General features: G+C 40.3%; 1 protein-coding gene and 1 long non-coding RNA gene across 6 annotated transcripts in view; one reads left to right on the top strand and one right to left on the bottom strand.

The window, feature by feature from the left end:
* Filip1 (filamin A interacting protein 1) overlaps positions 1 to 23876 on the top strand; it is a 223602-nt gene that overhangs the window by 125905 nt on the left and 73821 nt on the right. The window lies entirely within an intron of this gene.
* On the bottom strand, positions 8056 to 22075 carry LOC106025328 (uncharacterized). The gene is made up of 3 exons (XR_010039913.1): positions 21914 to 22075; positions 9885 to 10107; positions 8056 to 9284 (listed from the first exon to the last, which is right to left on the bottom strand). It is a non-coding gene; the product is annotated as an uncharacterized LOC106025328 (long non-coding RNA).

The following is a 23876-nucleotide window of genomic DNA, read 5'->3' as shown; positions in this document are numbered from 1 at the left end:
TGTCTTTTGAGGGATACAGTTCAAATTCTTTTGAGTTTCTGAGTTCTATAGGAAATTGTATTTCTGGCAGTCGGGGAATAATACCTATTTTCTTTCTCTCTCTCTCTCTCTCTCTCTCTCTCTCTCTCTCTCTCTCTCTCTCTCTCTCTCTCTCTCTCTTTGAGACCGGGTCTTGCTATTAGTTTAGGCTGGCCTTGAACCCATAGCAATCCCCCTGCTTCAGCCTTCAGAGTGCTGAGATTACAGGCATGTGCCACCATGCCTGGCTAACGGGACTTTTTTTTTTAAAGGACACTATGAGTTTAGAGTGGAGTCACTGTTTTCCTTTTAGCTTTTATTGGGTTTTTAGCTTGCACAAGCCGCCAGGGGAGGGTGCCAGTTGTGTGACATGGAGCCTTCTTGGCTTTGCAGGACCACCTCCCCAGCTCGGGAGAGGCCATGCTGCTCCTTTCTCTGCTGTGTGGGTACACATGAAAAAGCCTCTGGGGAAAAGAAATAGAAAACACACAAAACTCAAATCTGAAGAAACAAACAAATGTGATGGAGTGTAGAGAGAGCAAAATCACACTTGTATTTCACAGCAGAAAGGTAAAATTTTCCAGAGTGCCACCATTTCTAAAAATAGCTTCCCCACTCTCAGGAAGGTGATTAGTGTTTTATCTGTTAACATTTACTGTATACAGAAGCAGGATTACTCCACCTCTTTAAATGGCCTCCAGCTGACAGCTCTCATGAACACAAGTGAAAGGCACAGCTGTTGATGCAGTAGAAAGACGTCAAAGCAACATCTGCAGCTTCTTTGCAGTCAGGAGAGCTGTTTTGAAGCCCATGGCTCCTACAGATGCTGCTTGTGCATAAAGCTGGTGTAGATAATGGATAGCACAACATATTTAAAATTCATGTGGCTTTTAGGTGTACAGTGGCGCTAGATAAGGTTCTAGGCTTGTTATGTAACATATGAGCTTACACATCAGAATAACTGAAGAAATTAGCTAGGAGGCTCCAAAGAAAGCATTTTGTTTTTTCATTAATGTTTATAAATACAGGACATCTTCCTTGCACAATAGTTGTCTTTTGTAGCAGCTATAAATAAGTAAAAAGTGTGGAATATCACTTGTAGGGGAGACAGTGAAGAGGATGAGAAATAAATGAAGAAACTGGTATTTTAAGGAATCTTGTGATGAGTTCATTTGCAAAGCAAATACTCTGTCACACACACACATTTGTAGATGCAGATTTCGCAGCTTAAATTTGTCTAGAATGAAATTGTACCTATATTTAGAGTAGCAGAGATGTGTTTTTGTAGTAGGCACTTGTCCTGTGATGGTGGCACTGTGGGGAGACTGTCATAGTGAGAGTGGGAGGCAGATCACTTCAGCAACTGTGTGGGCTGCTGGCTGGGCCAAAGGTGGTAGCCGTGTGCTGGGTTTGTTGGACAAAAGAGCAGGGAGGGAATCTGAAAGGCTGGTGCTGGGAGGAGAGGCAGGAGAAGACTTCAGCCATGCCCACATGCCCTCTGGCTTGGCCTATGTGGGACACTTAATGAATTGTTGCTCAGGTCTCCATTGGCTTCCTGTTGCCCTCTTCTTACAGGAGGATGTGTATGACTCAAATTCCTTCTTTGGAAGTGGTGTTCCAGGGTTCTATAAGATAGTGGGATGGTAAAACACTTCTGAGGTGACTTCTCAGCTCCATCGCCCTTATATTAAAGCAGGCCAAATAACTCACTCTGCGTGGTGCAGGAGGACGATTCCAGTCACACTCTGTCTAAGTCCTTGGTCTCATTGTCTAGCATCTTTCCTGTTGTCCCTGCTACATTCTGGGGATGTTAAAATATAACTGGACCTCAGAATCTCTATATTCATTCTCGGTCTCCAGAATTTTCTCTACATAGATTCACACTGTAAACTCGTAAGCCAAAACCATTTTGGGGAAAGGTGAGACTCTTTAGATAAGAGACATTAAAGTCTTGTGCATCAGGGAGGTGTAATGGGATTAGAGCCTGAAAGTTGGCTGTGATCCAAAGGATAAGAGGAATGGGGGGAAGATGGGGTCCATGTGGTTACTTGTGTTGGCTGCACAGCTTTGGGGCTTCAAATCATTGCTGTCTGGGTGTTATACCCTGAATTAGTACAGCAGGCATCCTTGGGGAGACCACTTCTACAGGTCAATAGGAGTTCGGGAATGCACAGAAGAAAGGGTGTATCGTACTAGGAAGATAGGACCAAGGTCAAGTTTGCCCAAAGGAGATCTACTTTGACTGTGACTTGGGAAAAAGGCAGAGATATAGAGGCTTGCCTTGTTAAGTTGTTAAGTTTCTTCCCAGAATTTCTTATTGATTTCTCTAATTCTCTGCAAATTCAATTCACTGTTTTGGACATTGAAGATAGTTCTGTGTGTTTTCTTGGGGTATCAGTGTCCTGCCACCTTTGGAATATCTTGATTGATCGATGAGAACTTGTTGAAACAACATTCTCAACAGCCAGGTGTATTGATGTACACCTGAAATACCAGCATTCTGGCAGGCTGAGGCAGGAGGATTGAAAAGTCAAGCCTGATTTAGCAACTCAGCGAGACCCTTTCTCAATTTTAAAAAAATTTTGAAAAGGCTTGGAGATGTAGCTCAGTGCAAAGATCCTGAGTTCAATCTCCACCCCATCCCAAAAAGGAAAAAACTAAAAACAGCCTGATTCCAGGGTTAGCTTTGGCTCTTTTCAAAATTTGCAAGTTTGCTGTTTTGCTTGCCAACCCGAGTATTCCACGAGCTCTTTAATTGCATCTTTAAGGGATATGCATTAGAAATGGCAGTGAACCACACCAGGAAATTTTGCATTTTTAAGTCTTGTTTAGAACTGGTAACGCCATGGACCTTGTCTTGGAGAGGGACCTCCTCCAGATTTTCATGGCACACCTTGGCAGATCCAGGCTACCGCTCTCAGTGGAACGACTGGCCAGTGTTGCTTGCATAGAAGTAGCTGTGTTTCCATTATTACACTTCTGTCATTGACTGCTTCCAATAATAAGTACTTTCTAATAAACTGAAACATTTTACTCTGGCTGAAAAACTGTTTACATATTTCCCAGACTAAACCAAAAGTAATGAAATCATGTACCCATACCATCACGTGGGCCCCATGATTAATTTCCTCTTGTGTTTGCTCAAAAATAGCACTTTTAAAAAGTCAGTCAGGGTAGCTGTTCTAAAAACAAATCTTCAAAGGAAATGGTACTTAGTACATCGAAAAACTGTAACACAGAAGACTTAGGGAAAGCATATTGTAAAATGATTCAAGAATGAAGTATGATTTAATTCTTTTTCTTGATGCACAAAAAATTAGCCCTTTTGTATAGTAAACTCCTCTAGTGTATCCATTTAAATGTATTTTAGAAAAATCGACCTCAAATTGGGTTTCATCATTTCTCCTTTTGTTTTTCTAGTTAGCTGTCTTCTGCACAAGAAAAAGCACAAGAAAAACTCTGGGTAACACACTGAGTTTCCAAGGGCTTTGCTGTTTCCGGGGCTAAGTCAGGCACAAGGTTGTAGACACACTGAGAAGTCTCTCTCCATCCTGCGGGACTGGTAGAGGTGCTGTACTTCCAAGATAATTTGTAAAATAGACTGTAGGCCTGTGAGTTGTTAAAAGCCACTTTATTCTGTCCTTTTGGGTTCTTAGCTTCACCTGTCTTCTTCCACCTCACCACTGCCTGCTACAAGTGAGCTTTCTCTTCACACTTTCTCTCACTGAGCATATTCTTTCATTTAATTAATCAACAATGAATTGATTGAAATAGATTGTTCTTACTGTGTTTAAGAAATATGATTATTATGCAAGAGGTTTAAGGAATGTAAAGATCAACAAAAATACCTGTAGCTAAAATGTATATTTTAGGGAAAAATAAGAGATAGGACTAGTATAAACACAAGTCTTGAATTTTCCCAGAAAGCCCCAGTTTCTGCCTTTAGGGATTTTCAACGTGAAAGAAACATAAAGAAATACTAGAAGAAAATTCCAACAGGAGTGCAGACAGTGTTTGAGTTTGTATGTGTGAGTGTTAGGAGCAGGGTACATAGGACTGCCTAACTAGATAGGGATGGTCATTTAAAGGAATTCTAAGGTGAGTTTTCACAGCTAAAAGGACCTAGTTAAAAGTTTTCCAAATCAGTCTGAGCAATTTAAATTTCAGTTGAGTAGAATCTACAGACATCTTGTAAGTTTCTAAGCAACTGCATTTCAGGGAATAACTGAAAGCAGTTATTCACTGAGTTTCTAGTTCCAAACCCTCGTGTTTGTCAAATCATACAGACTTGGTCTGCCTTCCAAATCCGGCCATTATTGTAGGAGATTTCAACAGGTAATAGGAGATCAGCTAATATCCTAATTTCAGCATTCCTTGGCCTCACTAATTCTAATTACCTTCATTGTCTATTCTCAAAATTACACCCAAAACCTTTATAATGATTGAAAATATTTACGATGATAACTGTAAATCATCACGGGAAGTGAGGCTGCCCAGGGAAACCTTGCACTACTAAAATGTTTGGTGTACTGGGAAAAGTATGTGTTTGCTAAGTTTAGGAGGAAGCAGAACAGACAGGAACTGCTTTCTGATTAAAGTTAGTTCAAATCTGATTCTCTGCTGAGAATAATGCTTCAGAGTTTCAGGTGTCCAATAATATTGCCTGTATTTTGACAAAGATTTGGTGCCTGACTTTCATTATTTCAAGTAGAATATTTTTAGCGTTCCTGATGGAATCAGAAAGTTAGCTTCACTGTAATAAGATTAATATACTTATTGGCAATGCAAAGAAAAACCTTGGTTTGTGAAAAATAGAGTATTTTTATTACTCTATGGAACTTTTGGAAGTGGGAAACACACATAGCAGTAACACATGAAAGGTAGAGATTCTTTTCTTAATAGCTGTACCTTGTGTTATTCTCAGAGAAAATGACTTCAGTAAACAAAACTATATCTAAATATTCCAGCTTGTCTATGTATCTATTTCTTAGTTATTTGTGAGTGTGCTTTTGTTATATGCAGTCATCTTCAAATCAAAGTAGAGTTTGTACACATAAGTGTTCTAAGCAATACATACTGAATGGAGTAAGATTTGAAACACGATAAGCTCGTGGGTCCAGGATGACTTCTCTAGCACAGATGTCAGGCAGAATCTAAACCTGAAGTTTGACAAGAAGTAAGATCTGAACCTGTGCTGTTCAATGGAACTTTTTTTTGTTCCAGGGGTTGAACTCACAACCTTGTGCTTGCCAGGCAGGTGCTTATACCACTGAGCTAAATCCCTGGCCTCAATGGAACATTTTGGGGGAAAAAAAAGTTCGATATTTACTCCAGCCTACCTGGTAGTCAGTAGCCACACGTGGCTTGTGAACATTTGAAATGTGGATAATTAGGCTGAATTTTGAATTTTACTGAGTGCTGATGAATTGAAACCTAAACGGCCACAGGTGGCTGATGGCTATTGAATTGAACAGTGAGAGTGTGGAAGAAAAGCCACCTCACACATCTGAAGAGGAATTTGAGGACTCTGTCCTTGATAGGTCCTTAGAGAACACCTGTGGCCTGAGGAAGGGGGGGGGGGGGACTGGCCAGGGAGGAAAGAACACACGACGGGAAAGAAGATGTGGTTAGTGATGAAGGAGGGAGAGCAGGGCCATGCCATGTTCTTCTTCCAGAAAGGCGACCTTTGTGGTTTTCACTGCTGCAGACGGGCGGATGGAAGCAGAGCTGGCTGCTTTCTGAGCTGGCCAGTAGGAGCGACTTTGAGGGAGAGGAGAGGTTGACACCACTTTGCAGAAGTCTGTGGGTGGGGAAAGATGGCCGCTTTGGATCTGAGAAGATACTAGGGGTGGGAAAGTTTTTTGTTCATTTTTTAAAAATGAACACGGAAATGCACAATCTTTCATATGTCTCTGCTAATCTCCCACAAATGCTTTGCTCTTATTTTACTTAAGAGATTCAGGTCTTTTAAACTTCTTTTCATCTCCTGAAACTGTGTTCATTGCCTTCCTTTTCTCTAGTTCCTCTTTTAATAAGACTGGCCTACTTCTTTTGTCAAGGTTAGCTATGTTGATTGGCTCCTCCTTCCTTCTTAAGCTGACTTCAGGTCTCTCGGCTTCTCTCTGTACCAGGATCTCCTTTCTGTCCCTGCTAGCTCTCTCATGGTCTTTCTCACCCTCATGTTGGGGGCCTGGAACTTTCGACATGAAGGCAGCTAGGTCACTCAAAGCTCTTTTAGCTGCGTTAGCATCCCCGAGGGAATCTGGGCAGGGAATATACAGGTCTTTCTATTCTAGCCATTTTCTGACTATGTGCTTACTCCTCTATTCCCCCTCCATCCTATTGAGATCTAGCTCTTCACTTAGGTAAATTTACCTCCCCACACTTTTTTCATCCCTCCCTTTCCCTTCTGCTTCCTGCCTCCCTCCCTCCCTCCCTCCCTCCCTCCCTTCTAACCCAAAACTTTACACTTGCTAGTGCTCTCCTGCTGAGCCCGGTCCCAGGCCATGCTCTCCATCTTTTTCTATATGGTTTGACTATTTTTAACAAACCTTCTGCTTGTGCCTAAAAAGGTAAGTGACAGGCTACATAGGTAGTTTATTAGACTATATTCTATTTACTTTGCATCTGTTTAAAACTTTCCCACAGCACAGAGTTAAAAAACAAATAAATCACATGTGAAATAGCAAAAGAAAACTATGCCTGTATGACCATTTTGTTGTTCCTTTGCTGCCTCATATATGCCAGGATCTTCATTATTTTGTTTAATAGTCACTATTACTCTGAAGTGTCACACAAAGAGTAAATCAAGGTGTGAGGCTCCGAGTAGACTCCTCCAAGACCTTACTGGTAAGGGTACTGTGCCTTTGAAGCCTGAGGACCTCCTCTCTCCTGTTTGCATTCTTCCCAAAGGCCTGTGTTTTATCATACTCGCGTGGTGTTTTGCTTTTTAATATTTGTACTAAAGTCAGGCATTGTGGTCAAGAGGCTGACGCAAGAAAATTGCTGTGAGTTCCAGGCTACATAGTGAGTTCAAGGTCAGCCTAAACTACATAGTAGGACCCTGTCTCAAAAACAAAACAAGATATAACAAAAATTGCCTAAATACTGCAAATTAATGATTTTAAATCACCAAACCTATATTAAAGGCAATTGTATTCCAGAAAAACCACTCTAATGTACCGCTGTTGTCTTAGCAGTTCAAGGTGAAGTGCAAACTGATTGGAAGAAACATCCTATTCCACAGAGAAAGACAAGAGACATGGGTTATTTGCCAACAGGATTTTCTTCCATACAGAGCAACAGATATTGAAACTTACAAAATTCTGGATAACTTTGTCCTAAATTGTAGCTTGCATTTGTGATTAGTTTTCCTTCAAAGGCTGCCTCTACTCTTCAACTATGTCTTGTTTTCTTTTTCTTTTTATGCTTCTTCATAGGATTTTCACAATAAGAACGATAGAAATCATTTATACTGAATCTGATAGTGGCTTATGCCAATATCATTGCCAGACTGATGATTGAAAACATTGAAATATAAAGTAAAATCTTCACTGTAAGTTAGGTAGGTTTTTTTTTTTTTTTTGGTTTATGATATTACTTCATAATGAAACATTTTTATGGCTATACAATATTTTAAAGAATAAAATGTAGGATTATATGTACTTAGCATAAGCAAGGTCCTGAGTACCACCAAAAATAAAAAATAAATAAAATGCAGAGCAGCATGTTTAGATCACGGTGAATTTAACTTGTTGATGCCCAAATTAGTGAAATGCCACTGTCCTGGCATTGATTATAGCATGTAGAATCTAGACATTGTAGATAGATGATCGGACCAGCTTCTAACTTCTCTTTCATTCTGTCTTTTGAATGGTTTTAGTGACATTCTTGAAAGCTACTAGATAAGGACAGCATATAAAGGCTGATCCTTTCTTAGGACTTTCTTTCTCTATTGGTCCTCCAGGGACAGAGTGGTGATGGAGGGTGTGTCCTGACCTCATGTGATCTGTGGCATTTTGGGTTTCCATGACATGGTTACAAGTGTAGACACAATTTTTAATTTGCAAAGCTTAACTGCCCCAAAGGGATTTAAAGTTTGACTTCAGAAGAACCACAGAAACTGCTCATAGACTAGCCTCAAAACAATGAAAAATTCTAAGGGATTCATCAGACATTCATCAGACAATTCTAAGGGATTCATCAGACATTCATCAAAACAATGAAAAATTCTAAGGGATTCATCAGACAGTGGTCAGCAGAGTGATATTTGCATGCAAACTGACCCTATTTAAAAGAGAAAGCAGAGCACTGATGAAAATGGTGAGAATCTTTTTCACGATGCTATTAGTACAGAACAAAAAGGGAAGACATAAACTCTCATTAAAGAGGAATTCTGTCCACTCAGTGTCTTCAGCTAATGTGTAATTCTGTGTTTGGGCCCAATCTGTGCATGAACAATGTACATGTTGGTATTGGCAAGAAAGGGTTTCTAGGGTTCTTCCCAAAACAGCAGCCGTGAATGTGTGGGAACACTTGCTGATCAAGGGCATGGAAGGAAACATGAAATAATGTGCATGAATTTGAGCAGACTTCCTGCTCTCCCCTTGCCTTTCAAAAACAGTAATAATGAAAGCACATTATTGTTTTAAGGGGATTAGTTACTTCATGACAAAAATTAGTGATAAACCAGGTGTATGTTCCAGAGCAGATTTAGAAAATAATCTCACAGGCTCAAGTCCATACTTACCTCAGAGAAAGTGAGTGATCATTGAAGAGAGGGTTTTGAACTTTAAATGAGTCTTACTTGAGATGCTATGTAATAGCTATATTTTTTATAAATGTAGAAAAAAATTTATTGAAGTGCATGGCATGTGAAACAGTGAGAGAGTCAGAAAAGGGGACCACACTAGAGCTTAGAGGGCTACTAGAGGTTTTTATAGTAGGGTTTGGAGTGGTTCTGCTGTTGGCTGTTAGCAAATGCATCCTTGGTTGTGAAGGGCACCTGAGCACAGAGAGAGAGAGAGAGAGAGAGAGAGAGAGAGAGAGAGAGAGAGAGAGAGAGAGAAGCTTGGGAAAGCTTGTGTTTTAACATCTTGAAATGCTGGTCATTAGGCACAGTGCTGTAGTTCAAAGTATGAGAAGTGTTCTCATTGTATTACATCCATAGTGAAAACTGTTTTCATTGTCCTATTGCCCACAATTTGCTTCCTTCTTCTCGAAGATCAAAACTCTTCATTCTCTGATGTTCGAAGTCTTGAAGACCACTGTTTCATGTTTTATCATTTTTTTTTATTTTAAAGAGGACAAAAGAAAACAGAATAAAACAAAGCAAATCAGAACAGGAAAATGCAAGCAACACAGCATTTTATGTTATAGTTCTTGCCAGCCCATAATATACTTAGATGTATATATACACAGAGATATAATCAGTGTATTGCTTTTATTTGAAAATAAACTTTTAAAACCTGAAAACAATGCATAAGACAGACTGTGTTTTGAAATAAAAAACATGCATTTTTTTTTCTTTAATAGAATGTATATTCTTGCCCTCAAGTTTATAAAGGACAAGCATTTGGGCAGATAAGATCAAGGTTAGATAGAAAGTATGAATCTTGAATATTTAATATCTTGCAATATCTGACATAGTTTAGACGGTTGTGATGTAACATATCAGCTTGAAGTGCCAGGGATGATGATTAAAAAATACCTGAGTAAAGATCTCTATGAAAAGACATGTATACATTCTGACTGGGAAACTCGTTTAATGCCACCAAATAACTACAAATGGCAGTCTCTGAACATGGCACTTTCCATCTTTAGGTATAATTGCTTAAGGGGAAGGATGTAGGTTTCATCTTCATTACCTGTGAGATAAGGAGTAGTGATTGTAAGATCTCATTCCCTCTTGAGTGTCACCTTGTGTTATTTCCAGCGTCTGGGACAAAATGTGTGGTATCCACAAGTTAACAGAGGAGAGGTTTATTTTGGCTCAACGTTTTCAGATGATTCAATCCATAATTATCTTGCTCCAGAGGTATAAACATCATGGCAGAGAAGCATGGTGGAGGAAAGCTGGTCACCCCATGGCTGCCAGAAAACAAAAAGAAAAGGTAGAGTCAGGGACAAGATACACCTTTCCAGGTCATGTCCAGTGTTATCCACCTCCAGCCAGGTCCAACCTTCTAACAGCACATTCAGGTACTGGACTCATCACTGGTTGAATCCACTGATGGATACAGTGCCCCCATGATCCAATCATCTTCCAAACACATGTGACTTTTAGATCTAAATCATAACATTTTACCCCTGGTTTCCAAAAGACTCACATTGATCTCACTATGCAAATGCATTTTACGCATCTCTAAGACTCACCAAACTCATTTCCAGCACTGTTTAAAAGTCTAAATCCAAAGTCTCCTCTGAGACCCAACACAAACTCTTAGCTATGAGTCCCTGTAAAAATCAAAGCCAAAATGAAATACTTCTAGCATACAATGACATGGAGCAGTCATTCCTATTTCAAAAGAGAGAAATAAGGAACTAGAAGAGCATCAGGACAAACATTAAATTTTGTAGCACCGAGACAGGTTGTGTGAGATGTAAACTCCAAAGGGCTTGTGTGGCCTCGGCTCTACTGCTGATCATAAGGCTTTATGGCCTCTCTCTTGAGTGGGCCTCTGACCAGCCCTACGAAATTTGGCAGGATCTACCAGGGAACCATGGCAAAATGAATGATGTGGAACCGAATTTTTAGGTTCTCACACAGAAGCTTAGAGGCTCTCTTTTCAAAGAAATGTTTACATTTTCTCACCTCTGAGCCTGGGATAAGGTTAGCATTTTGCTGATTTTCAAGATGCCTTTTTTCCTACTGTCCTGATGCAAAGTACTTGATTTTTTAAAAAATGCCTATCTTTTGAGCAGTAACACTCTCCTTGGTCTCATCTTTGCAGGTTCCTTCTTTCTGGAAAAACTGTAATTTTTTTCAAATAACTAACTATCCTTTTTTGCCATCTTACTGTAGATGTGTTTAAATTAGGAAGCATCATGTCTTAGCCTGATGTTGGGCTGCCTCGAAATTTCTTTTAGCAGATAAATTAGTCTGCCATCTTTAAATTCACTTCAGACGAAGTCTTAGCATGTGGATAAAATGTAGACAAGCTTTTTGGCGGAGTCAAACACACCAGGCCTCTGGCCCAATTGCCAGCAGTGTCCTCATTCCCAACTGAAACTTCATGACCCTGGCCTTTACTATTTTTATTCCTATCAGCATCCTGGTCTTCTGAGATATGACCAGACTCTCTCATCAACCTCTGCTTACACAGAGGCTTCTCTAGGGATTCTCGAGATGGCATCTTTAAAACTGTGCAGACTCCTCGAACAAACAAATTACAAAGGCTTTTGAACCATACGGTCAAAGGACAGTCACAGCTTCACTGGGACAAAGATAGCTGACACTCATAACTTATTGGAGGAGAAGTTTAGTTTGGCTCACAGTTTTCAGAGATTAAGTTTATGGTTGGTTAGCTCCAAGGCAGACAGGCATGATAGAGGAACACTGCTCACTCCATGGTAGCTAGGAAGCAGCAGGTGAAGGGAGGTATTTAGGAAGGAGAATACACCTTTCCAGCTTACACCTATAGTGACCCGCCTTCAACCAAGCCCCACTTCTTTTTTTTTTTTTTTACTTTTATCGGTACCGGGGATCGAACTTGCCACCACACGCAAGACAAACCGCTTATGCCGCTGAGCTAAATCCCCAGCCAAGCCCCACCTTCTTAAAGTGCTTTCAGCTACTGAACTCATCAATGGATGAATCCCCTGATAGGTATAGTACTCCCATGATTCTGTCACTTCCCACACTCATGAGACTTTGTTGAGGGAGTACATTTTAGATCTAAACTCTAACATATCTCCTCTTTGCAGTGACCTTCATAGAATCATACTGCTGTCAGCTCAGTGGATAGGTTCATCAGCTTGGTTGTGCTCACTGGTCATCTACTATATCTGACAGTTGATTCAGCTCTCAAAGGGAGAACTGAGGGGGCAGTTGTGGAATGATGGTGATGGAGAGAATTGGGGGGATAATAAGCCCTTGACCTCACATAGCTGCAGGAACATGATGTCCACAACCGGTGCTCCACTTCCAGCATCCTTTCACATGGATCATCTCACAGCATCCCAGCTGACAAGACCTCCTTGCAGTCTTGTTGCCCTTCAGCAAGTTTGCCACACCACAGCAAAATAGGCTTTTAAAACATACATAATTCACGGAGCCTTTCTTCCACTTAAAACCTTCAGAAATTCCCTATGGCCTGAGAGATTCTCGTGGGCTGGCCTCTGATTGCTGCATCTCTCTCCATATCCACCAATTCTCTGGTCTCATCTTCACTGACCTTCCTGAAACCCCCTGAATACTTCCTTTTTTATGGAGAATTGGGAGCCATTTTAAATTGGAAATCATTCTACATTATGCAAATGATTTGAGGAAAAGACATCAGATGTCCTTCATTCCAGGTTGACTGATGAGGACAATGTATTGATATTTGTCCCACTTTATTTTTAACTTTGTTTCCACAAAGAGTGAAGGTCATTAGGCAGGAAAGCAGTTCTCCACAAAAACACATACAGTTACGCCAGTGCTTAGAAGCATATCCCATTATTTGTTAGAACTTCCTGGCATGTTTTTATTAGGGTGCATGGGAGAGGACTTCCGTTCTGTCCAGGTGTTTGGAGAGTTTTATCTTTTGCCATGCCTTTATTTCTCCCATTGGGGAATCTTATAATGCATGCTCATGATTCATGTTGTAAATACAAAACAAGCATACAGATGTCATCATGTTCTGATTTAGTAATGAACCAGAGTTCAAACATCAGGCAAAACATGACAACATAATTCTATTATTTAATACTTTAAATGATTAATTCACACATATGGTTGAAAGGTTAGAAAAGGTTATAATATATGCAAGTATGATATGTGTATATTCTCTTTGTTCTCTACATAATGGAAATATATAATTGCACTATTGTGAAATTGGTTTTTTTTTTTGTTGTATTCTATTGTTTTGCACTAAGCTTTGAATCTGCGCCCTTCACACTGAACTACATCCCTCACCCCTTAAATTTTTTTTAAATTTTGAGACATGACCTTGCTCAATTGCCCAGTTTGGGTGCAAACTTGTGATCTTCCAGCCTCAGCCTCCCAGACTCCATATTACATGCATGCACCATCATACCTATGGTGGAACTGGACTATTTTCTTTTTTTTTTTTTTTTTACTAGTACATATTTGTGGTACATAATGAATACATTCATCACTAGGAGTCGGTACGTATCACATCTTAGGCCTTTTTTCAGATATCAGGTGTGTCTTAGAAATCTTTCCCTATTAGAATGTATGGAAATTTTACATCCTTTTGCATGGTAGAATATACAGTAGTCATATATATTCCAGTCTCCTCTTGATGGATATTTAAGCTATACTCAGATTTTTACTGTCATAACCAACACTGCACGATCACATTATGCAGGTATGTTATCATGCATGCAAAAGAATTTCTCTTGGTTAAACTCTCAGAAGTGTAACCAATGAGCTAAAATTATGTACATTTATACTAGAGTGTGCTAAATTGCCCTTACTGGGTCATTTTTTTCACACTTGCTGACATAATACATCCATTGTTTTATCAATCTGATGTTATAATTTTTCTGCCAGTCTGAAAGGTGAAATGAACATCTCTTGCTAGTTTTGATTTATATCTTTTTCATGAATGAGATTGAACATATCTTCATTATTTTTAGAGATTTTATATTTTCTTAAATTTTAATAGTATGTTCTTATTCTTTGCTCTTTCTTCTATTGAATTGTTGGTGTTTTTTAGTTAATAAGTGCTCTTGATGTAGTAGTTATTTCATTGTCATATATGCTATAAATCAAATATTTTATGTAATTATTTTTATTTTAACTTTGCTTTTGGAAAATTTTCAGAATTTATAATTACTATTATGATTCAGATATCCATCTTTTATGGTTTTTGATGTGGGTCAAAATGAGAAAGAAATCCCTTTGCATTCTTAGATTATGAGAAACATCTTTCAAATTATCTTCTAGCTTCCTCCCTCCAAAGTGGTCCCATTTAAATATTACTCTATCTAGGATTCAGCTTGGTTTAAATTATGCCACTTTTTTGTAGATGGTAGTTGTAGGAGTCATGGCTGTGTCAGGAAAACAGAAGGCTCACTAGGTATGTATTTCAAATAGAAAGAACTTAGTAGTAGGATTTGATCACACAGATATTAGAAGGCTGAAGAAGTGAAAGAATGGTCAGTTACCCAGACATGAGCAACTTAGGAGAAACTGAGTAAAATCATGAAGAAAATGCATTTAGACAAAAGGGATAAGAGGTCAAAGAACTGAGCCTTGGGAATTCCAGCATGGGAGGTGGGAAAATGCAGAAGCAATCATGGGAATCAGCGAAGGTGAGGAAGAATGAGCGGTTTGAGAGGCAGAACGGGAATGAACAAAGGAAGGTGTCTTAGAGCCAACATGAACTTTTCAAGGTGGAGAGAAAGACAAAAAGTGTTAGCTGCTGCTGATGGATCAAGAGAAATGCAGAACGGAAACCAACCTTTAGGTTTGGCAACAGAATGCCCCTGGTTTGCCTTGATAAGAGGCTCAAGAGGAGTGCTAACAGCAGAAACGTGACTGGAGGGGACTCTGTAAATCCCACTCAATGGAGAAGAGACAGTTCTAGAGATAATAAAGCTACTGGATTGATGAATTTTGTCATAAGAAAAGAAATGAAATGGGGTTATGGAGGAAGTAAAGTCAAGAGAAGATCTTGTTATGACATTTACTTGCTGAGAAGATTGATGTGGTGTGGAGAGACCCAATAAGGAAGGGTGAAAGCTTACAGCAATGTCTTAAGTATTCCTCAGAGGATGGGATTGAGTGGACAAGATGAAGAGTTAGCATTAACTAGAGGCACATGTCGTTCACTTCTAGTAACACAAGGAGGTTACATATGGACTAAGATGCCTTGGGTATATGGAGAGGGCGGGAGACTGGAAATTCATCCCTGATTGTTAGATATTTCTTGGTGAGCAAAGTAATCCAGGGATAGATATGTGAAAAATTTCACTAGGGAGCAGAAGTTATAAAATAACAGATATTAGAGTGGCACAGATGGCCAGCCTATGATTATGTGTGTGTGCGTGTGGAGGGCACTGACAGGCCAGTCAAGCCAGGTGATCATGATTTCAAGATGACATCAGCAGGCATGAGATGTTTTTCTCCTGCTATAGGATCAAGCATTCAGGATGAGGAGTTAGACTGAGTCAAAGCTGTAGCTGGACCAAAAGAGGGGACATGAAAATGATCATGAATGTAATGGAAACTGAAAAAGGAAAGCGAGTGGATTGAAAAAGGGAAAGTGGAGACCAGAAAAAATGGTAAAATCAACGGATTGTAATCAAAGCCTTGTTGGATTTATGGTTCTAGATAAAGTGGGTTGGAAATATAGGAGATGATGGTAAATTGAAATTATAGATGGTTGTAACTTTGTATAATAATGACAGGGACTAGGGTGTGACTGTAGAAGTGAGGGCTGAAGCAGTGTAAAGTCAGAGTCATTAGGAGAGAAAGTTCAGAGAGTTTAGAGGTTAAAATATCAGAACATCTGGGCACAGTGGCACACACCTATAATCCTCCTGGGAGGCTGAGGCAGAAGGGTTGCTGGGGGTTTGAGGCCAGCTTGGGTTACAACAGTGAGTTGAAGGCCAGCCTGGACTACACAGCCAGACACTGTCTCAAAACAAACAAACAAACAAATCAGAATAATCACCTAAGGGAATATTAAACTCACGTAGAAATCTGACAAAAGTAAGGTTAGAATTATAGTGATCTGGAAGCTAAATTCCTTTAGGAAGAGAGCAGAATGAATGACTCGGGGCAGGATGGCACAAAGGGAAGGAGATTCACTGATATTACTTGATGACATGAGTCTCAAAGCTAGTATGTTTTGGGCAGGAAATAGAATCACCTAGAAGTAGTAATCAGAGCAAGAAGAAACCCTATAATGTGCCCCCCCAATCATATGCTAGCCATCTCTGCCATTCTCATAGACTGCTATTTTAATGTCAGAGAGAAGAGAAACTATTCACTGCTGAGCTCCTGGGCATGCAGGTTCTCATGAGAGCCAGGGTCATCTTAGAGCAGGTTTCAGTGGCTAGTATCGCAGACTAACTAATAACATCTGCAGGTACGGATTAGGTGTCTGTTGTTTTTTTCTCTATGTTATTACTTAACAAGAATGGCCACTGTTGAATGTGGAGGGATGAGGTCATTGCAAAGAAATCTGGCAGCGCTGGCTGACTGACCTCACCCACCTGCCTCTTCTATTCAGTCATCATCACCATGCTGCCATCTGACCCTTCACTCATGGGTGACAAAGCATGATGTTGACAGTGCAGATAAGTTTCCTGACACAAAAACTCAGCAGAGGTCAGAGAAGATCAATCATCTGAAGCAATAACGTCTGGCCTAGTAGCCTAGTAAGAACAGAGGAGAGACAAAGAGTTTGAAATAAACTAGGGGGATCTTGGTCCGTTTTGTCAATTTTACCATGGTCAAGAAAAGTTCTTTCCTAAAGAACTTTAACAAGCTGGGTTGGTGGTGCATGCTTGTAATCCCAGCACTTCGGAGGCTGAGGCAGGAGGATCCTTGCAAATTCAAGACCAGCCTGGGCTAAAGTGAGCTCAAGACTGGCCTGAACTGCACAGACAGACCCTGTCTCAAAAAGAAAAAAAAAAAAAAAAAAGACAAATAAATAAAGAGCTTTAATGTAAATTGTGAGACTTTCTGTCCCTTATACGTTATCATTTACACCCTTAATTCTAGCATTACACTGTGAATCCATTCCTGCATTGTACCCTGGATCCCAGCAGTACAAACCCTAGATGCAGCCACCTCAGAAAAGCCCTACTCAGGTCTGCAAGAGGCTTTGTGGGGGCATCTAGATGCAAGCCATAACAAATGCTAAAGTGGCCTGCTGTGGAGCTGGGTGCCTAGACAGCTCTCACCGGCTGCATGCTCCGATAAACTGTTGAACTTCTTTGTGTCTGCCTCATATCCCTCAGTTACAAAATGATAGATAACAATTTCTTTGGCGGGGGTGGGTATTTAAATGCATGTTCAAAATATATTTCCCACCCTAGTTGAGAAAGTGGAGAGAATTCCTAGTTGAGAAAGTGGAGAGAATAACCCTCACCTATAAAAACAGTGCTAGAATTACAGGCAGGTACCTAACTAACCTCTCCACTGCTCTGTGCCCTCTACAATGTGGGTCACCCTACTAGAGCCCCAGTTTGAAAGCCACAAATAACAGCTCATTTACATAACCTTGAAATCCACTAGAGAAAAGACTTCTGGTGTACTGGCTAGTGTGCTCTTTTAGCTCTTATAAAAACGTATCTGAAAACTCTCAAAATATATAGTCAGTATTCTGGTAATTTCTTATCACTTATAAGGTTTAAATATGTTGTCTTGGCTTTTGTTATTGATAAACTAAGCCTTCCACCTTGTGGACAATTTTGCATGGTTAGCTTTGGTTTCGATATCATTCTTCTGGCTTCAGATCCACAGGATTCCCCCCAAGAGTCTATTCAGTAATTGTGATGCATTCTTTAAGACTAAGCCCTAAAAGCTCTGCTTTGTGTACTTGATCTGTAGTGACCTTTGGAGTCTGGTGCCCATTGAACCGAGGTCTTCCTTGTGCAATCACAGAATAGCGCTTCAGTTTACTTTCTGTTACTTGATATCACTGAACAAAAATACCATTATCAGTGTCTGAGAAAAAAAAAAAAGATATGCTACCCTGTCTCTTTAAAAGTTTAAGAATAGCAAGCGCAGTAGAGCTAATTCTTTTAGGGGCTCTGCCCTGAGAATTTTCTGGCCCGGAATCAAGCTACAGATAATTAATTATGTCAGTGAAAAGCTGTGATGGCCTGTTCTGTTCAGAGAAAAGTGACATCATCCATAGAATTCTTTGGCAATAAAAAAGAACAAAGCTAGAGTGTGGGAAATAACAGACAGATGTCCACAAGTGCATATTTTATCCACTTCAAAGTGCAATGCAAGAAGGCACCCTCCCAGGGGGGTTGTCTGGCAGCAGCCGCTTGGCCAGAGGTCCCCGGAGTGGGGAGGGAGGTTTACAAGATGGGGTTCACTGCCTCACATGCCCTGGCCCGCAGACTCATGTGTGCAGTTCTTCGGGAAGTTCCTAAAAGAATGACAATGCTCCAAAAATTTTGGCAAGATCATGGCAAGTCAATCAGATTCTGTAGTGTAGGGAAATGGGACCAGATGGTGGAAGCATCCTTGGTGGCTGAATGTAAGTACCGGAAGCAGCAACCAGAGAGCTTCCGTCCCCGGACTCCTCTTGCTTTGTGCTTACCTCGTATTTTCACAGGGATGGTACTGACCCTACAGCAACATCGAGTGTTGGAACTGGATAACTCTTTCTTACCTATACTGTGAACTTGGGCAAACAATTGAATTTCTCTGAGCCTACTTTTCTTTATATGTAGACTAAAGTTAAGAGAAATAACACTCTCAAAAAGAGTTGCACTCAAAAAACAAAGGGGGAGGGGCCTGGAGATTTAGCTCAGAGGCATAAACACCTGCCTTGCAAGTGCTCAGTTGTTAGTTCAATCTCTGGTACCAAAAAAAAAAAAAAAAAAAAGAGTTGCACTGGGGTACAATGTTCAAGATAGTTGTTATTAAATTGAATTCTATCCTTCCTTGAAAAATAAACTAACTACATATTATAGATCTAGAGCCAGACTCATGTTAACTGAATCAGATGTTTACTTACTTAAGTTTAGCATAATAGAAAGATAATTGTTTCAAAATTTCAAGTACCAGAGGACCACATATTTTACTAGAATATATCCCTTTAATCTGGAGCTTTCTTTACAATTTTTTAAAAAAATCTGATTGTTGGGACTGGGAATATACCTCAGCGGGCACAGTGCCTACCTGTGAGGCAGGTCTTGGGGTCAATTCCCGGTACCAAAAAAAAAAAATCTGACTAAGTGAAGCCAGTTCTATATAGATTGTTTGAAACATGCATTTTCAGCGAGCATACTATTGTTCTCCAGAGTGAAAATTTGTTCTTATGAAGGAAGAGGTGAAGAAACTTAGATGTACAATGGTTAATTGTAGTCAAAAGGGCCACAACACATGAACATATATATACAGTAATGTATACCTTAAAATTTTATAAGGGGATGTGTAAGAGAAAGGTTATTTTAAAAATCTCAGTAGAACAAAACTGTAAAAAGTTTGGAAAACACTGAGTTAGAAGAACTCAAAAGGTGTAAAGAAAAATATGTCATTCATAATTCTCCCAACCTGAAAGGACAATTTCAAATATTTTATTTTTCTTCCCATGTATTTTTTCTGTGATTGCAAGCACATTGAACATATAATTTTGAACATCGATTATAGATATTTCCCATCATTCAAATCCTTTAAACATACATACCTGTGTAATGTTTTATCATCTGAATATACTATATTTTACTCAACTATTTCTGAATGTTTGCTCTTTCTAATTTTCCTTCTGTTAAAGATAACATGTTTGTGCAGCAACCTTTGTTTAACCTACTTAAGAGATAGGAATATTTTAATATTTTTAGTATAATAGTTTTAAGGACTCTTACATGTATCAACTGACAAACTGTTTTCAGAACTTCCTCTAACCTATAAGAAGACAGAGAAGGAGGAGTCCGTATGGATACTCAATGAGCAGGAATTTTGTCATACCTCTCTGATGATCCTCTTGGCTTTGAAATGCAGATGATCCTCACTGTCTTCAGATTCTGTATCTCTGAATTTCCTATGTGCTAAATTTTCTTTATATAATAGTCCAGTCATTCTTTGTTATGTGCAGAAGGCCAGAAATCATGAGTTGCCTCATGAACATGTTCCCCAGCAAGAACTGAACGAGGTTTTGCTCTGCTGTTTCATTTCAGCTCATCATAGCTAAGTGTCTTTCGTGGTATATCTGGCACTCTATTTTCCACATGGTGTGATACTTTTGAAGTTTTGGTGTTTAAAATGGCCCCAGGCCTAGTGCCGAAGTCCAGTGTTCCTAAGAAGGCTGTGATGTGAAACTAGACCTCTTATCTAAGTTTCCTCCAGACATTGGTTGTAGTGTTCTTAATTTTTTTTTTTTTTTTTTTTTTTTTGCGACAGGGTCTCACTATGTAGTTCATGTTGGCCCTGAACTCACCATGTAGCCCAGGATGGCCTTGAATTCACAGCAATCCTCCTGCCTCAGCCCCTGGATTGATGAGATTACAGGTGTGTGCCATCACACCCGGCCCTTGTTGTGGTATCCTTGACAGGGCATTTAATATTAAATTAATCAAAAATTTACACTAAATAATGTATTTTTAAACAGAAAAATTAATGATTGATGAAAACAGCGTGCAGAGAGCTCATTAGGAAGCTATTTTTCCCAGAACCAATGATTCAATGTTTGCTAATTCAGTATTTGTGAGAACTTTCTAGAATATAACTACTGCGAAAAATGAGACTCGATTTTGAATAATAAAAGTCAATTTCCATTTGTTGTTCAGCTACAATAAGGAAGCAGAACAACCAAGAAGATTTAATTGGGATTTTGTGAATATACATGAACGTAATAAGCCAGTACCTTTTGGAATCTAAACTTTCTCTGGCAAAAGGTAGAAGGTAGCTTTTTAAAAAGTAGATCTGTCCTCAGGAAACTGTAAATGCTTTGAAAAAGAACCACAAGGCATTGTGGATGGTTGAGTAGGAGGCAGATGGATGGACATACGCACAGCGCATTGGCTTGAGAAAGGGTCACTGAGCGCCTAGCTGTCAGGTATCACGTGACAAGAGGACTGGAACAAGGGGCTCCTGCACCAAGTCTTGCAGGGAGGGAGCAAAGGAGGAACTGTGATTACAGGGCGGCAAGGACTGCGAAGCAGGAAGTGTGGGCACCTAAAAAGGAAGTTCTACAACTTTTGGGCCTGCTCTCAAACTGCAGAACAGCCCCGGCTGCTGCACGGGGACTCTCTGTAACAGCACGTGTGACGCGCTCTTGTGTAAAATATTTTGAATATGCTGAAAAGGCAAGATGATGTTATGAGCAGATAAAATTTACATTTTTTTTCTTTGAAAAGGTGGTTTGACCCTTTCAAATGGACTCATAGCCTTCCAAGGCCAGCAGCTGTCTGGGAAAAGCAGTCAGCACATCACAATTTGTAGAGGAATTTGTGCTTTTTTCGGGGATCTCCTTTCTCTAAAAAAAGACCTTCCAAGTAGGAACTCTAGAGGACTACCGTTAAACATTTTTTAAAGGAATTCTAAGAATTAACAATCTTTAAACAAACTTAACGACGTTGTTAAATATTTAAAAAGCAATTTTAAAAATATTTATATTCTTAAATAGGAGGGCTTGCCTGGTTGTGTTATTCATCCAGAGGCAATGCCTACTTTTGGCACAGTGAGTTCAAGCTGTGTTACTTAACATTGTTTTTCACTGATGCTGAGTTTTAAATAGAATACCAGGAAGAGGGTAGAAAGAAAAAAGAAAAAGGCAGGGATGTGGTGGCGCATGCCTGTAATCCCAGCAAAAGGATTTTAAAAAGGCAGAAGGAGCTTAGCCTTCGACCTCTTGATTCAGTTTGTGAGAAGCGCTGTTAATGTGACCCGGTAGATCCAGCTGGTCCACATCAGCCACTGACTGCAGTGAAGAGGAAAGAGAAGGAGGAAATTGCTTTGGATTGGACATGTAATGTGTGCCACGCACTGTATTTCATTTTCACACCGGTTGGGGAACTGAAGTTCACAGCCACCTACCTGACCAAAGTCCCGCAGCTACAGAAAAGCTCAGAGCCACAGTTGCTGTGACTCCTGAGGGCTGGTGGATGAAGGGACTGAGACCACAGGCAAGCCTGCCCATTAAGGCGGCTACAGCAGTTAACATGCTTGTTTCCAATACAAGACCCTGCAGTGCCCGTCTCTATACCACACTCATCTCTAACGAGCTCTAAGACCGCATCAGGAACATGTATCCTGAAACAGACAAAAAGTGACTAAGTTCAGATACTACTTAACAATGATGTATCTTCAATACCTCAGAAAATTGATATTTATAACAACCACCCTGAGATTTCAAAAAGATGTTAACGTCTGTCTGTTATATTTTTTAAAGTAGAGAAAAATTTTGTGGCATTATGGGGATGCATCTTATTCTCAAATCCTGAAGACAATTTAAAGTGCTGACTCTAGATTTTTTTTATGCTATCCCGTGATGTTCCCTGTGTGTTCAGAATTACTGAGATTTTGCTTTGTTTTGTTTTTTGCTCAATAAAACTAAGCTGCGGTGTTGGCTAAGTTGGTCGAATGCATGTTACAAACAGAAATTTTTTTAGGGCAGAAGCTAACTTGAATAGATCAGAAAGCACAACCTTATGTGCTTCAGGTAAACCTGTGCATAAATTCTATATGGATCACATAGTTTTGTCTCATTGGCTTAAAATAGTCTCTCTTTTGAAAAAGTACTACCCATACTTCTCAGCTCTCACCAGCCTGAAGATAAAAATAAGATCAAAGGCTTTATCAAGCTGTGGCTGCCTTCCTGCTGGGCCCCTTGACCTTCCTCTCCAGGCTTCTTGGGCCACCACACCACTGCCTCAGCCGAGTCGCCTGTCCTCCTGTTCCGGCCACTGCCCGGGCAGTTGGGGTGGGAGGTGGGCAGTGGGCAGAGACCTGGCCTCTCTCCGGGAGGGTCTTGCCATCCACGGCCTCCTCAGAGGCCACCCAGGCCGGCTACACAGAGAGCACGATGCAGGGGACAGAGCCCGCTCCTCCCCATCCCATCCCGCTGACGCTGTGATACCTTGAATTCTAATTTTCTGGTCCTCCGGCTTTCATGTGGGGTTTTCATTGCAATCCAACCACCGCCCCCACCTCCCGGGGCATAGGTGGAGTGCTGAGCCCAATCAGAGTCTGGGGCCAGGCACAGTGCTGCCTGTGACTCATCCTGCCCTCTGCCCGGCTACATTGTCCCTACCAAAAAAGGTGTCCTTTCTCCCCTGGGATGAGTCATGGGCTTTGTGGCAGGGCCACCCTGCGGTCAGCACCTCCAGACAAAATTGCATGGAAGGATTGCAGCTGAGCTAGAAGAATGCCTTCTAGAGAGAGAGCAGCTAGAAAAGAGGCACACACAGGAAGGAGTAAGGAGGTGAGGAGGACCGGGCCGAAACAGACCGAGCTGTGCAGAAGCTGCCTGCTCTCCATCCTGTCTGGCTGGTTTATGCTGAGAGGATTAAATGTACTGAGCTGGATAAACATCTATGAAACTTCCTCAAGCTGTGTCACAGTAATGACTGCTCCTCCTGACTCCAGAAGCTGGACCCCATCTGATTTCACGTAGAAGTGGGCAGTTTGGTAATAGGTCTTTACGAGTTAACCCTGAACAAAGAGCTTACAGACTTTTGGAAATGAAGAAGTTATACACGGTAGCATCACAGCGTGAGGGAACCGGTGACCTTATCTAATTTCTAATGCAGGACACAGCAGCTGTTTTACTATTAATATCCCAAAGTGTGCAAAGAAGAAAAAAAGAAGGAAACCACTTAAGTAATAAAAATACACTTAAATCTGTGGGTGACGGTGATTTTAGATGACTAATCACAAGGAAATACCACCATATTTTTAAAGTTTGTTACATGATTTTTATTTTTCTTAAAAAAATGATAACCTCCAGAGAACGGACTGGGGATGATTTTAATTTTCTCCTCCTCACTGAACTTTTTGG

The sequence above is a fragment of the Cavia porcellus genome, unplaced genomic scaffold (genome assembly GCF_034190915.1).
Source record: "Cavia porcellus strain 051 isolate PalLab524CR breed Dunkin Hartley unplaced genomic scaffold, mCavPor4.1 scaffold_16, whole genome shotgun sequence".
Lineage (NCBI taxonomy): Eukaryota > Metazoa > Chordata > Mammalia > Rodentia > Caviidae > Cavia > Cavia porcellus.
Note: the sequence above shows the minus strand (reverse complement) of the source record. Positions and strands in the feature narration are given on the sequence as shown.